Source organism: Poecilia reticulata, chromosome 9 (genome assembly GCF_904066995.2).
Source record: "Poecilia reticulata chromosome 9, P_reticulata-male-v2, whole genome shotgun sequence".
Classification (NCBI taxonomy): Eukaryota; Metazoa; Chordata; class Actinopteri; order Cyprinodontiformes; family Poeciliidae; genus Poecilia; species Poecilia reticulata.
Genome location: NC_088838.1, coordinates 2904601 through 2918626, shown reverse-complemented (window position 1 = coordinate 2918626; position 14026 = coordinate 2904601).

Below are 14026 nucleotides of genomic sequence, written 5' to 3'. Positions count from 1 at the left end.
GTTGTTCTCTAAACAACTTGAAGGAAACCCTGCAACAGATGGTCTGCAGACCTCCAGAGACTGTAATCTTCACATCACGGAGTATTTCTGGGATTACAAAATGGGAAACAACTCTATCATTATCAAACACCAAGAGCATTTATACAAACATTTGTTTTTGCCACATGCTGTACTGTAGATGTGGTCATTTTAAAAGCATAGAATATCCACTTTTTCTTCTTTGCCTGAAAACATTTGTACTCTGCAGCATGTGAGCTTGCATGTATCTCTGGAACAATTCAGAGATCAGTTTTCCTCTTTCCAAAATCCCTGCTGCGAATTCAAAAGCCTCTGTGGGGCAAACGCCTTATTTTTTCTGCTGTAAGAGCTCACCTTTGAGACAGCGACCTGTGGATACCAGGTGTGTGATAGAGAGTATTGTCCTCAGGGAGAACAGGGTGCCTGCTGTCATGGCCAACAGCACAGGTGTGTGTGTGTGTGTGTGTGTAGTCATCACCCCAGGGAGCTGGTCAGCTGTTGTTTCATACAGGAGATTACACAGCTTAATCAGGCTGCCTGATCAGGTGCAGCTGATGCTGTTCAGGCTCACAACACACACTCCCAACCCCACTAGAAGCACACACACACACACACACACACACACACACACACACACACACACACACACACACACACCTCCCTTTACACCCAATTAACTCCGTTAGTAAGTTCTTCACGCCAGGGGACCTCAGACACACCCATTGTGTACAGGTAAGCAGAGTCTCAGATATGTGCAGGCCCATACATGTAGATCAACATGCAAACACACACACACGCATGAACACACGCATGCGCACGCACACGCACACACACATTGTAATTCACAAACAGGTCCTATGTAGATGAAACTCTGTATTAATTATGTTGAGTCAGACATAATCTAGTCAATGAGGACAAATCTGATGTCTAGTTGTGACGCAGACAAATCATGGCCAGTAATGTTAAATTTTTGTTACTTCAGTGACATAGTCTTTCACTGGAATGATTTTTTAAAAATACAATCTTCCCTGGAAATTTAAAAGCAAAATTTGTGTGAATACTTTTGAACTGATGAAAAAGTTTTCACAGATTTATTTTTTATCAGGCCGACATCCAACACCCGCATGGTTGGATGCTTTTTTTAGCCAGCAGTGAGTTTCTGGTATAATTATGGTTGAATGTTTGACCATCCTCTTGTCATGTTTGCTAAAACAGGAGCAGGCCGAAGTTGACTCGGTTTAGAATGGCCCAGTCAAAGTCTAGATCTAAACCCAATCAAGAATCTGTGGCAACATCTGAAAACTGTTCACAAACACTCTGCATCTAACCTGACTGAGCTTCAACTGTTTTACAAAGAAGAATGGACAAACATTTCAGTCACTAGATGTGCAGACAAACTCTGAAGACTGTCTGCTGGCCTTAAATGTTATTAATTTCACAAAACGTTTGCAAACCAAAAGTTATGTCTTGTAAAAAATAAAGAAAAAAAAAATTCTACAATGACATTATGCAAAGGAAACAGGACAAAAAAAGGAAAAAATACAAAAAAAAAACATAAAATAGAAATACACGTCTAACTTGGAATGACAATGTTTGAGCATCAGATGATGTTATTGACTGAGCTTGTTTAAATTATACTCACATATTTCCACATTACAGTGCAAAGTAGATGTTAAGTATTTTCTCTCCATTGCCGCTGTTGATCCCTGGGAACCATGAGTATTTTTTATAGTGCTGATTATAACAACAGGTTGGTTTACAGGTTCTGGATGAAGACATCTCCATCTACTCACTGTCTGAAAAAACCCCAAAAAACATGAGAATAATCCTATTTTAAATAAAAGCCTGTGTGTTATGAAGGCTTTAATTTAATGAGTATTTTTCTATTTCGAGCACATTATTCATATATTGAAAATAATCTGTTAATTTATTTTTTAAGACAACTTACTTCCATCTTGGACAGAAGGTTGCAAAGTGAGCAGACAGAATTGTGCACATTTTATTATTTCAGCTGCTGAGGTTTAGCTTACAGCTGACTGACATTGCAGCCGGCTCTTTGCAGCAGAGCTTTCACTGTGCGTTTGTGTACAGCCACCCAGACTGTCTTGAAAAATTGCAGCCCATCTAACAGTTTCTCTGTATTCCATAAACTAAGACTTAAGACTCCTCTGCTCCACCAAAGACAGGCCTCTGAGATTGTGCGCTTCACCAATTTTTGGAGGCTCCTGCGGCGCGTCTTCGACAGTGTCCTGAGGGCTGACAAGAAGACAGACACAGCTTCTGCATGGCTGTCGCTGCCTCTGTCTTTATTTTCCTTGTGCTCTTGCTCTCGTTCTTTTTCTGCTTCCGTCTCACACTTTCTCCTTCTCTCTGATGCCACTGTGTGTCTGGAGATTAATTAAACGGCTGCCCAGCCAGCCACTGGCACACCAGCCATCATCAGGCTCTCCCCAGCATCAGCTACCTGCCACGCGGGGCTGCAGAGTGTTTGTGCTTGTGCACCTCCACACACCATTAAAACGGATCTGTTCTATCAGTGTTTTGTGTGTGCCATTTTTTGGGGGTGTGTGTGTGTGAACGCTACATAACTGCACATTTTTCAGAATGTGTTTATTGCTGCACGTTTCTGTGTAATTGCTTCCATCTCCACACTGTTGTGTTTTAGTTTGCGTGCACGCATGCATGCATGTGTGTGTGTGTGCGTGTGTGTGTAAAAACTGACAGGAATCTCAGCATTTATTGTTTGCCATTATTGCTGTCATTATGGCTAGCACTGGCATCAGCGGTGTGAGTGCTCCAGCAAGTCATATTATTACATATCTCTCCTTTCCACAGTTCTCCAGCTGTCAATTTACTGTGGAGTCCCTTCACAAGAAGTTTTCCCTCGCTGTCACGTCACTGAAGGCTTCCTTCTTCTGATTCCCTTCAGTTTTTCCCCTCGTCTTTGTTCTTTTCAGCTCTCGCTATGCTTTAAGTAAGCGTGCCGACGTAGTGTTTGTATGTGAGTCGGGGTTACAGGGGTAGGGTCAGTGATACTGGCAGCTCAGCCCGTCTCTGCTCAGTTTTTTGGGCCCTAATTGAGACATGCTGTCAGAGTGACACATTTGCATGAGTGTATTTTTCTGGATGTGCTTTTTTTTTTCTTTTTTTTTTTTTTTTAACTCTCCTGCAGCTCACCAGTTGGTTAATCAGCCCCCCATCACTCACAAACAGGGGCATGCACACGCGCACACACACATAGCCATATAGTCTCTTATATGCACACATGCACTTTTCCTTTTCTAACAACTGCATGTGAAGCTGTTAAGGACCAGATTTACTTCTCATCAAGACAGGAACAAGAAGGAGGAAAAGTTTCAGAAGAAGACATAGACAGAGCATTGAGTTTTTGAAACATGATGCTACAAATGACAAAAGTGTCAGAATGTGTTCAAACAAATGCCACAGAAACGTCCTTCTCTTCAATGCATTATATTAACCATGTTCCAACCCAGCCAGAGGTATGTTTCCCTTTCCATGATTATATCTTTTTGATTACAAAAAAAACATATATATATTTTGAAAAATATTTTATTTTGGTGAACATCTTGCCCTTTTTCTGCGCTTCATTACGTCCAGAGTGAAGCGTGTGTGATTAACATGACAGGTGAGTAACCTTATATGAGAAAGCAGCTTTGGATTTTATCTACAATGATTGGTTGTATTCCCAGATTTGAAATGATTCCAACGAAAAAAATGATAGATGACTAATCAAAGTTATGTGGACTCGTTAGCAGACTGAGAAAGTCCGCTTCCGATTGGTCAGTGCCTCCAAATGATTCTCCTTTGAAGTCATATACTGTGAGCAACTAACTGCAGACTAAAGGAGCTTTGACACTTGATGGTTTGGCAGATTCAGTTTTATTGGGGACCAAAGTTGCAACATTTGTGACATTTTCAGCTGGTGGGCTTCACTTTCACAAGATCCAAACTAATCAAAAAACCTGTTCAGCTACTTGCCTGTGAGGGTGCTGGACCAAGAACTACTGAATGAAACGACACAAAAACCTCAGAAGAAAGCACAAATGTAAACAAAATTGGAGTAGTGTCGGGTTTTAGTGGTTGTTGGATTTCTCTTTTGTCTTTGGTAAAAGACTATGAGCCATTCGTCCCTCTAGTGTTAGACCCGTGTGTTTGGTTTGGGTCTATTGATCCATAATGCCCAGCTCTATTGTTCACTTCCTGTTTTTGGAGCGGTCTCAGGTTCGCTTGCATCCACATATGCATTCGAACTGGACTTTAATCAAACTGAGACCCGGTTTTTAGGCGGACCAGAGTTTGTTTCTTTGGTCTACATCAGAGTTTGATTGTGCATTCACACCTCCCTAAAAAAACTGATTTTTTTAAGACAGACTGGATTTTTATGAAACTGAAAAATTTAACTTTTTTGTCCTGAACTTCTTAAATGTATAAATCTATATGAATTTTACTCAGTACGTTACAGCACCGACACTTGATAATTTGTTGACAATCAAGTTTATTTTTATAGTACATATCACCAAAAAGGCAGTGCAAAGTGCTTGACATCATAAAAACACAAAATAAAAAAAATCATAAAAACAACATATGTCCTCAGTTATTGATCTTGGAGTCTTTGATAACTGCTGTGTATATCGTATAAATATTTTACTCAACTAGAAATCCCAGAATAAATCTTCACATAATGCTAATCTTAAACTAAAACTGGTCCCAAGTTCTACTCAGCTTTTAGACAACAGTCTACCTCCAAATAAAAAATAAATGTTTGCCATTTTTAATTTTCTTCTTTCCTTTGCTACACCTTTATGTTTAATCAAGCAAATTTTAATATCAGACAGTAATAACTTGAGCGCCGTAAATACAAAACAGTTTTAAATGTATTATTTAATATGTTTAGGGAAATGAGCTATCCAAAGCAAAGAATGATAAAAACATTACAGGCTTCCCTGAACATTCCCTTCACTAATAAACTACTAGAGAGAGTTTTTAATCACAGATTTCTTCAAATTCGCTTTAATACAGACTGCTTCTGTCATTATCTGTAGGTGTTTGGATTTTTTTTATTTTTTTATTCAGGTTTTCAGTTTGATCATCCTTCCTGTTCATTTATTTGGATTTTGCCATTTTAGTTAATCAACCGGTTCATTAATTTATTCCTGTGTTTTGATGCTTGTGCTTAAACATGTGTTTTCTTAGATTAGTGTTTATTATTTCCCGGTGGTTTTAGTTTCTCATGTATTTGTTAGATTTGCCTCTCATCAATCAGCCTGCTCCTCAGCACAGCTGTTGTTAATCACCTCGTCCTCTTCTGCCTGCACTTTCCTCTCAGCCTTTTCCATTTCACTCTGACTTCCTCCTTTGGTCTTTCTATCACTCTCCAGTCCTTCTGTATTTAAGCCTGGGTATTCTCATTGTTCTCCGCTGCTTCATCCATCTATCTTCCATGGCTCTGTTTTGTTTCCTGAGTTTACCTCCATTGCCTTCTACATCATATGTTTCCTTTTGTTACTTTTTTTTCATTAAAGACATTGTCATAAGTTATCTGCACTTCAATCAGTGGTCATGATTTGACCGTTGCAGTGCACTGGAAGTGGATCAGTGACAGAAGTTTTTGTGTCTCAGTGAGTTTTCATGTAGGATAAATAACCGTTTTGTGTTTCATGGTAAGATGTAAAACTTTAAGGTTTTCTGTAGGTCTTGGGGAGTTTTACAACTGTACCAAATTTCAGACGTCTATGTTAAATTAATGCAGAGGGTAGTTTGAAAGTTGCCCAGGGGCTGTTGATCACTTTTACAAAGCCCTTAAAACATGTACATTTCACACACAACTGATGCATATGCAAAGTTTGGTGACTTTTAGAAAATATTTAGGCCTCCAAATAGGCACTTTATTTTTGCTAAAATTAATAAAGCTTACAATTTGTAGCACTTAGCTTATCAGGCCTAATTACACATGACCCAAGGTGAAGTGTAAATGAATGACTCCTCAGCTCACAGGTTTTCAGTCCGTCGAACACCATCAAGTTGCTCTTCAGTGTGCCTGTTTTTTATTACTAATACTATATACCAGCATGGATAGAAAGATTTATTTATTCATTTTTTTATCCAAAGGGAAATTCAAACTTAGTCGCAGCAAAACAATAACTCTCAAGAAACATAAAAATACAATAGGAACTAGGTTAGAGCTTTTCTCAATCTGCCAATGCCTCCTCCTTTGTGGTTTGACCCTGTCTATCTGCCCCAGATAGTCTCCATGGTACCAAATGTATTATGCCCTGCATGTATAATGATATTATAGGTGGGCCACAAAGCTTTATTACATGAACCCTCCTCTACCTTCACAGGTCAGAACAAGGCAGCGGTGGGAGAATGTATTATAATGAATGCCAAAGCTAAGCACTAAGACGCATTTTGCTCTTGCTGCTCTTAAGGAATATGGATTATGAATGAGGGTGGGATCAAACCTGCTGTGGTTTCAATATGTATGAATCTTTTCATATGCAACAAGCCTGCTGCTTTATCCGTCACAGCAGGTGTGAACTAGCAAGCACTTCTGCTACCGCTAAAAAATGCAGCCAACTGGTTTACAATGTTCTTGGCTCTGTGCTGAGCTGAATTACATATATTCAACAATGCTATTATGTATTAATGGAATTCTATTTTCCGCTGCAATAATTATAATTAAATTCTAATTAATCAGATAACTCTATACTAATTTTATATTTTCGATGCTTGTGTTCATTCTTATGGGCATTGATAGTACATGGAAGAACGATCATTTCTCTGCTGCTCATCCATGTTAGCATACTGTGTTAAACATAGTAATCATGAGAGAGCCTAAATAAATGACATATCAAATCAACACACAAGTAGTTCACCAAATACAAAATGCATCTTCTTCCAATCACATTGCAGCCTTAAGACTTTAACCGTGCAGAAAGCCTGTGAGCAGGCTTCATCACTCTGAGCTTCATGGGAATGAAGTGATGTATCACCTGTGACCCTGTAATGAAGCGACATCCCCATAGCAAACAGGAAGCATTCCACTTTTTTCTGGCTCAGATTGAAGACTTGTGACTTTGAAGATATATATCTCATCCCTGCCACTCACTCTGAACTGTGCACCAAATGCTTGAGCATATCGACAGAAAAACATCACTACCATCCTGTGGTTCCTAAATAAAAAAATAAAAAGTCCTACTCAAAGCTTGGCCTTGGGGTCTAGAAAATGAGCAGATGACAAGAGGCAGGGCTTGCAGATTTCGGTGTTACCCAAGAATTGCACAGCTCCTGTTTTGTTAAGCCTTTTGCCCCTAAAAATAAATCAGGCACCTGATAGCATCCCCCACAAAATATCTCTGGAGTTGTTAACCGGAGCCTACACCTGATTCACTGAGCCCACATAGAGACGTTCTGTTACCACCATAACCCAGAAAACCTAGACCAGAACCCATTGGCTACTACACTGTACCCAATGGTTACCTTTGGTCAAGCACCAATGGTACCCAAAAATCCATTCTTGACTTCTGGGGCTTGCTTTAGGCCCAGGTGTAGAAAGCTACAGAAAGACACATTCACATGGTTCCACCTGGACCAGCAGACGGATGATCTCTTCCCTCTGCTGATCTTAGATCACAGTTTGGTTTTCCTCTTTACGTGAATTGGGAGTCTGTACCCATTCATCCATTATCTAACATGTTTATCCTTACAGGGTTGTGAGGGTTGCCAGTGCGGTCGACGGGTGAGAGCCGGGGTACACTCTGGACAGACCACCAGTCCACTGCAGGGCAACACAGAGACAGACAGGACAAACAACCATACACACACATACAGGCACGCGCGCACACACACACACACGCACCTACACACACGCACACACTCCAATGAAGAATTCAGATCAATTCAGACCAATTAACCTAGCAGTAATGTTTTTGGACTTTGGGAGGAAGCTGGAGTACCTGGACAGAACCCATACATGCACTGGGAGAACATGCAAACTTCATGCTTCAGAATTCCAGCCTTGGACCTGAAGCCAGGACCTTCTCACTGCAAGGGAACAGTGCCAACAACTGTGCCATTCAGTACACAGTGTACAGTGTCTATATTGATACTGTTTTGTTTAGGTTGTTTGTTGTTTATTAACTTTTGGGTCTCACTACTCACAAGCTTTGCCCAGGATTCCAGCTCTAATATTTTATTACTAGATAAGTAATAAAACATTAGATTGGTGATTGGTGAGTGGACCCCTCACATAGTTTGTCTTTCACATTAAATTTCAATGAAATATATTTATGGTTGTGGTTGTAATGTGACAAAATATACAAAAGTTCAAGGACTATAAATACTTTTGTAAACCACTGGATAGTGAACAATCTGAAAGCATTAGTGGTTTTATGTGCTTTTATGTGTATGGTCAGTGGCGCAAAAAGTGGGTATGCAGGGTATGCAACGCATAGGGGCGCAGCACCAGAGGGGGCGCCAAAACCCCGTCTGGAGGGGGCGGCGCGCCGATGATGTTTTCCCGTACACTAATGCGCGCCTTACGCTCCTTCACCTCGCACACATAACGAGGTAAATGTAGCGAGTTTTACCCTTCACGTATCGTCGCCTCGGGGGGGGTGCTGAGTGAGCGTCGCTCCTTCACCCTGACGTTCCGTCCCTCGGTCGGGGGGGCGCCGATCTATGTTTTTGCATCCACCTGAATAATGTGTAGTTGCGCCACTGTGTATGGTTGTCCATTTCTTAAAATAACATGTTTAGTAAACTAAGAGCTCACATTTAATTTACAGGTGGTTATTTTCCATTGCTTAGAAGTGTGTGCATGTGATGTGTGTGTTGTGTGTTGAAGGGGGATTAAGAATTAATAAAATGCACTAGAGGGTGAATTTAAGAAAACACAAGTTGTTAATTTCTTTAATGCTATATCGAAGAATCTAGGATGTCCTTACCTAGTACAGAAGGTAAAGGTGGCTCCATGAATATGCAGGTTCTGAATATTTAATGTGGTTTAATTATGGTCTGTCATTGTATCTGACACAGCAAATGTCTAAACTTTAGGTAACCAAAGTATTCAAATGATTGATGATAATGATTATTATTAGTAGTAGTAGTAGTATTACCTGTAAGACCTGTCAGACATTCTAAATATGTATACAGTAAAGTCTAATATTTCTCTTATTTCCAAGTATTTGGCACCACAATTTTTATTTTTTTTCCTTTCCTGACATTTCTCTTTGCTTTAAACAACTGAATGGATTTGTGAGACAACAGGAAATGAATAAATCACAGTGCACATCGATGTGGTCCTGGGTGTGAAAGTATGCAGTTAGGTGTGTGTGCTGTAGACTGTGTGCAAATCTATCCCTGGGCCTGGGGAACCTCTTCTGCAGGTCTAATTACTTTAATGAGGGATGTCTCCCTATCTATCAACCCTACCCAAGGGTACACATTAACATTCCCCCCTTATAGACATACACAACTTCACTCACAATTAACCACAAATTCATCAGCACAGTAAATTCTCTCTTGTCGTGTGAAGCTTTGGCCAGAAAACTTCCACTGCTGACTGGTAACTCAGGTCAAGTGATTCACCCCAGGCTTGTTTTGATTCTGTATAATTTAAGTGTGTAAAGCTGGACTGCAAGCTGACGTGGTTTTTGGTAATTATTCATTTTGTCCTTCTTTTTCTGGCTTAACAGATCAGACAGTATACACAGTTAATATTGGCCACAACATTTCTTCCGCTACCAATTTAAACTGGCTGACAGGTATATAAAAATATGTTTGTTTTGACCAACAACTGTCAGCCAAGCAGTGTGAATATATTTGTAGGTAATTGTGTGTGCGCGTGCGTGTGTCTTTTGTGAGGATCTATATATTAAGCTTCAGAGAGCAGTACAGTGCTAGCCAGCGCAACACCCCACCAAGGGACAGTCATGGGACACCTGTGCAGGGTGTGTTATCAAAACTGACCTGATGAGCCGTGGATGTCCGAGGATTTGAAAAAAAAACACAAACAAAAACCACTCTGACGGCCTCCTTTCTGCCACAGTACAGTCAGTGCTGCAGTGCATGTCTTCCCTCTGCTGGGCAAGGAAAAGAAATGCAGCATGTTGTCCACCAAAAGGACGCAAAGCAAAGGGACACAGGTCAACTCTTTTCCTAAAACATATACAGCTAACAAATATGAAGCCACAAACTACACAGTTTATTAGAAGGAACTCTGCAGTCACTTTGGCAAATTAGAAGCCAAACTAGGCCACCACATTCTGGTATTCATAGACTTAATTTGGCTGTAAATAGATTATTAATAAATCCCAAAGACAGTTACAAATAAATTTAGTTTGGATCAAAATTACACCTGATAACCCGGAAAAGTATGGTTAGATAATTTTCACCCTTAGTTATTGTTACCTGTCTGATATGGTTTAGCTATTAAAGCAATAATAGAATAAGGAAAAAGTTGATCACTTATGTCTTCAACAGCATGGTACAACACACAACTTCTCTCCAACATGAGTTTATTAACAAAATGATTTCAACCTTCTAGTTAAAACACTCTATTCAACAAACTCACAAAGCTAGTAACACTTAACTAAACTGCAAAGTAAAAATGATAGTAATGAAAACCAAGAAATTACCAGAATTATCCATCCATCCATTTTCTTTACACCCTTGTCCCTCAGTGGGGTCGGGAGGGTTGCTGGTGCCCATCTCCAGCTAACGTTCCGGGCGAGAGGCGGGGTCACCCTGGACAGGTCACCAGTCTGTCGCAGGGCAACACAGAGACACACAGGACAGGACCTTGCACACACACACCTAAGGAGAATTTAAACTGACCAATTAACCTGACAGTCAAATTAAAATAGTAAATACATGTAAGAGTAGAACCAATAATCAATAAAACAATAAATTTATGTGAAAGTTCAGCATAAATTGTGAAGTTTAGAAGCAAGACTTATTTAAGAATAATTTAGAAATGTGGCCAAATTGGTTTATAGGTAAATCAGATTAGGCTGCATCAATATGGGCTGTAGATCACAGGAACATACAAAAGATAAGAATTAAGCATGAAATGGCTCATAGAATGATATACAGTATTATCACAGTCCATTATGAATATGTATGTTTCAAGACCCAGGTTTTAATTAAAGCACTAAATCAGCTCTTGAAAAATTCAGAATGGTGTGTTGTGGTGGTGCAGGGGTTAAGCACAACCCACATATGGAGGTCTAAGTCGTCGATGCAGCTGTCGCAGGTTTGATTCCCAGCCTTGGCGACCTTTGCTGCATGTCTTCCCCCTTCTCTCATTACCCACTTTCCTGTGAATTAACTATCAAATAAAGGCCACTAGAGCCAAAAAAAAAAAAAAAGAAATCTTTAAAAAATTCTGAATGTGTGTAGAAATCACAAGATGTAATGAAGACGAGGAGGAATGAATGGAGGAAGAGGACACAGTTGGCAAAGAAGCTGCTGCCTTCAGCTTCTTAAATGAAACACTGAATTCACTTTTGTACCTGTGGTCAGAGTGTGTCATCCAGTAAGTAGTTCTGTAGCTCTGTGTCCAGTCCAGTAACACTTGTTTAGGGTCCGGTCTTCAGTCTGAAAGATCTTCCAGCGCCTCATGTCTGACATTTCTTCCAGAGTCTTTTGCTCACAGGCTGGCGGCAGTGGGGTTTAGACACTTTGTGGATACAAACTATGCACTGCACTGCATCACACAAATAACTTTTAGTGATTATGTACAAATATGTCCTTTCGGAAGTTGTGTTTGACTCTACCACTGCGCATCATTTATGAATTTGAAAAAGAAAGCAAATGTTTTCTTTCTTTTTTTTTAATTTCAGCCAACAGTTATGCAGTGTGGCACGCAAATACAATATAAGACTAGAAATACCCAAACTATATGTAGAAATTTAACTCAACCAGTAAACACTAGCTACAATTCATATGGTCAGTACTGATAAGTAGGTTTGTCAGAGTCCCTATACCATATTGTCATCATGTAAATGTGATCTCATATCAATTTAACCCTTTCATGCATAGCAGTCACTACAGTGGACAGCTATCTAAAAGCCATTTTCTTGTGTTTCTTGTGGATTTTTATGTTATAAATGACCACAGACCACTGAAGAGGACACTATGGCATCATCAAATACACTATAACTACTGGCTATCAGCTGCAAATGCAAGAAATTATTTTTGTTAAATCCAATATGGCCTACAGACAAAAATCATGCCAACCGACCCGGTCCCTCCTTCTACTGTAGACGACTCTTGCAGGTAAAAAAAAATATTATGACATCAGATAACCCCTAAAGAACAATACTGCTGATGTATTTTTCAAATAACAACATTGTATTTGGAGAAAATTACAATTGATCACCTACAAAAAATATTTTAAAAAAAAATTATTTTTTTTACAATTTTTTTTTCCTACATTTTTTTATGCCTTAAAAAAATAAAAAAGGGAAAAAAATCCTGACACAAAGGATCATAATTCATGCATGAAAAGGTAAAGCTTCAAAAAATGTAAATTTGTGATAGGGAAATATGAGCAAATTAAACAAGTATTATCACTTGTAATGAAGCTTTTGTCAGAAACTTTTCAAAGAAAATATACCTGGAAAAAGGAATAGTCAATGTTTTCAGGGTTTAAGCCACTTGGCTTTGAGACAGCTGGATAATACAGCTGCTGTCAGTTCTGACAAGTCTCAGAAACACACACCTCTAATCTCAACCCCTCACTCCCCTCTTTCTCCACTTCAACCATGAAAAGTGACACCAGCACAAATATTAAACATCTTCCAAGGCTTACATATTATTTTCTCCTACACTCCTCCTGCCCCCCAGGACCTCATTCCTCCCCCACTTCTCCTTCTCTCTTCCTCCCATCTTGTCTTGTCCTTGTCTCCTCAGAAGCCCTGGCAGCCGGATCATCTCTGTCTCTTAGTGTCAATTAAAAGTGAAATATCTGCATTTGTCAACATATCATTTGTGGTGTGCCCGTGATGCACTGCTGATTTGTCGTCCAATTCCTGACACTGGGGACGGAATGCCGAGGCGGCAGTCTCCCTCATTAGACCTGTAGCTGGTATCATGATGGCTGACACCACCAGGAAACTGCACTCCCCGCCATCTTGATGCTAATCCACCAACATAGCACGTCTGTCAGCCTTGTCACTTGCCAGCCAGCTACCCAGTCAGGTAGAGTGAGGGGCGGAGGGTGGGAAGATGCTTCATTCTCTACTTTCTGAGAGCCAGAGACAATATTTAAATTTATTTGTAAAGCACAGTTTCAGTATATGGAATTTTATGAGCCATGTGACCCACAGTGGACATTTTGGTGTAGCGGAAATTGTAAACTGCATGAACTCTCTTTCACCAGCAGAGCTATGATAGCGATTGGGGATTTGGGGACAGGCTGTCTGACTGTCAGCAACATTACGTAACATTTAAATAGAAGGCTGGATCCAAGTATTGGAAATGGAAAAGCAGTGTAAGAAAGATTCCTCTTATGGAAGGCAAAAAGCTAATTCTGACTTTTTCCAGACATGATCTTAGTATAAAAAAGATAGGGATGTTATATATTTGCTAGAGAGGTCTTTGTCACAATTAGCCAAAATTAAACCTATAAAAGGATACCTTTCTTCAAATACAAGGTTTTATTATTATAAATTATTATTACTATTTCCCCTTGTCTGATGCTAATATTTTTAAACATCTGCATCTCAAAAACATTCTGACCTTCTTCTGTTTGTGTGAATTTTTCATCTGTGTTCATGTGCTTGCAAATATTTGTAGACCCTGAGAGTACAAACTGCCACTTCTAATTTTAATTAAGTTAAAACTACATTCAATTCTATTATAGTTAATATTAAATCATATTATAGTTAATAAATATAATTTAATACATTTAAGCTATAAATAAATGTAATTAAAGGGGTACTGTTATGTATTTTCTAGGCACATAAGTTTATATTTTCCATGC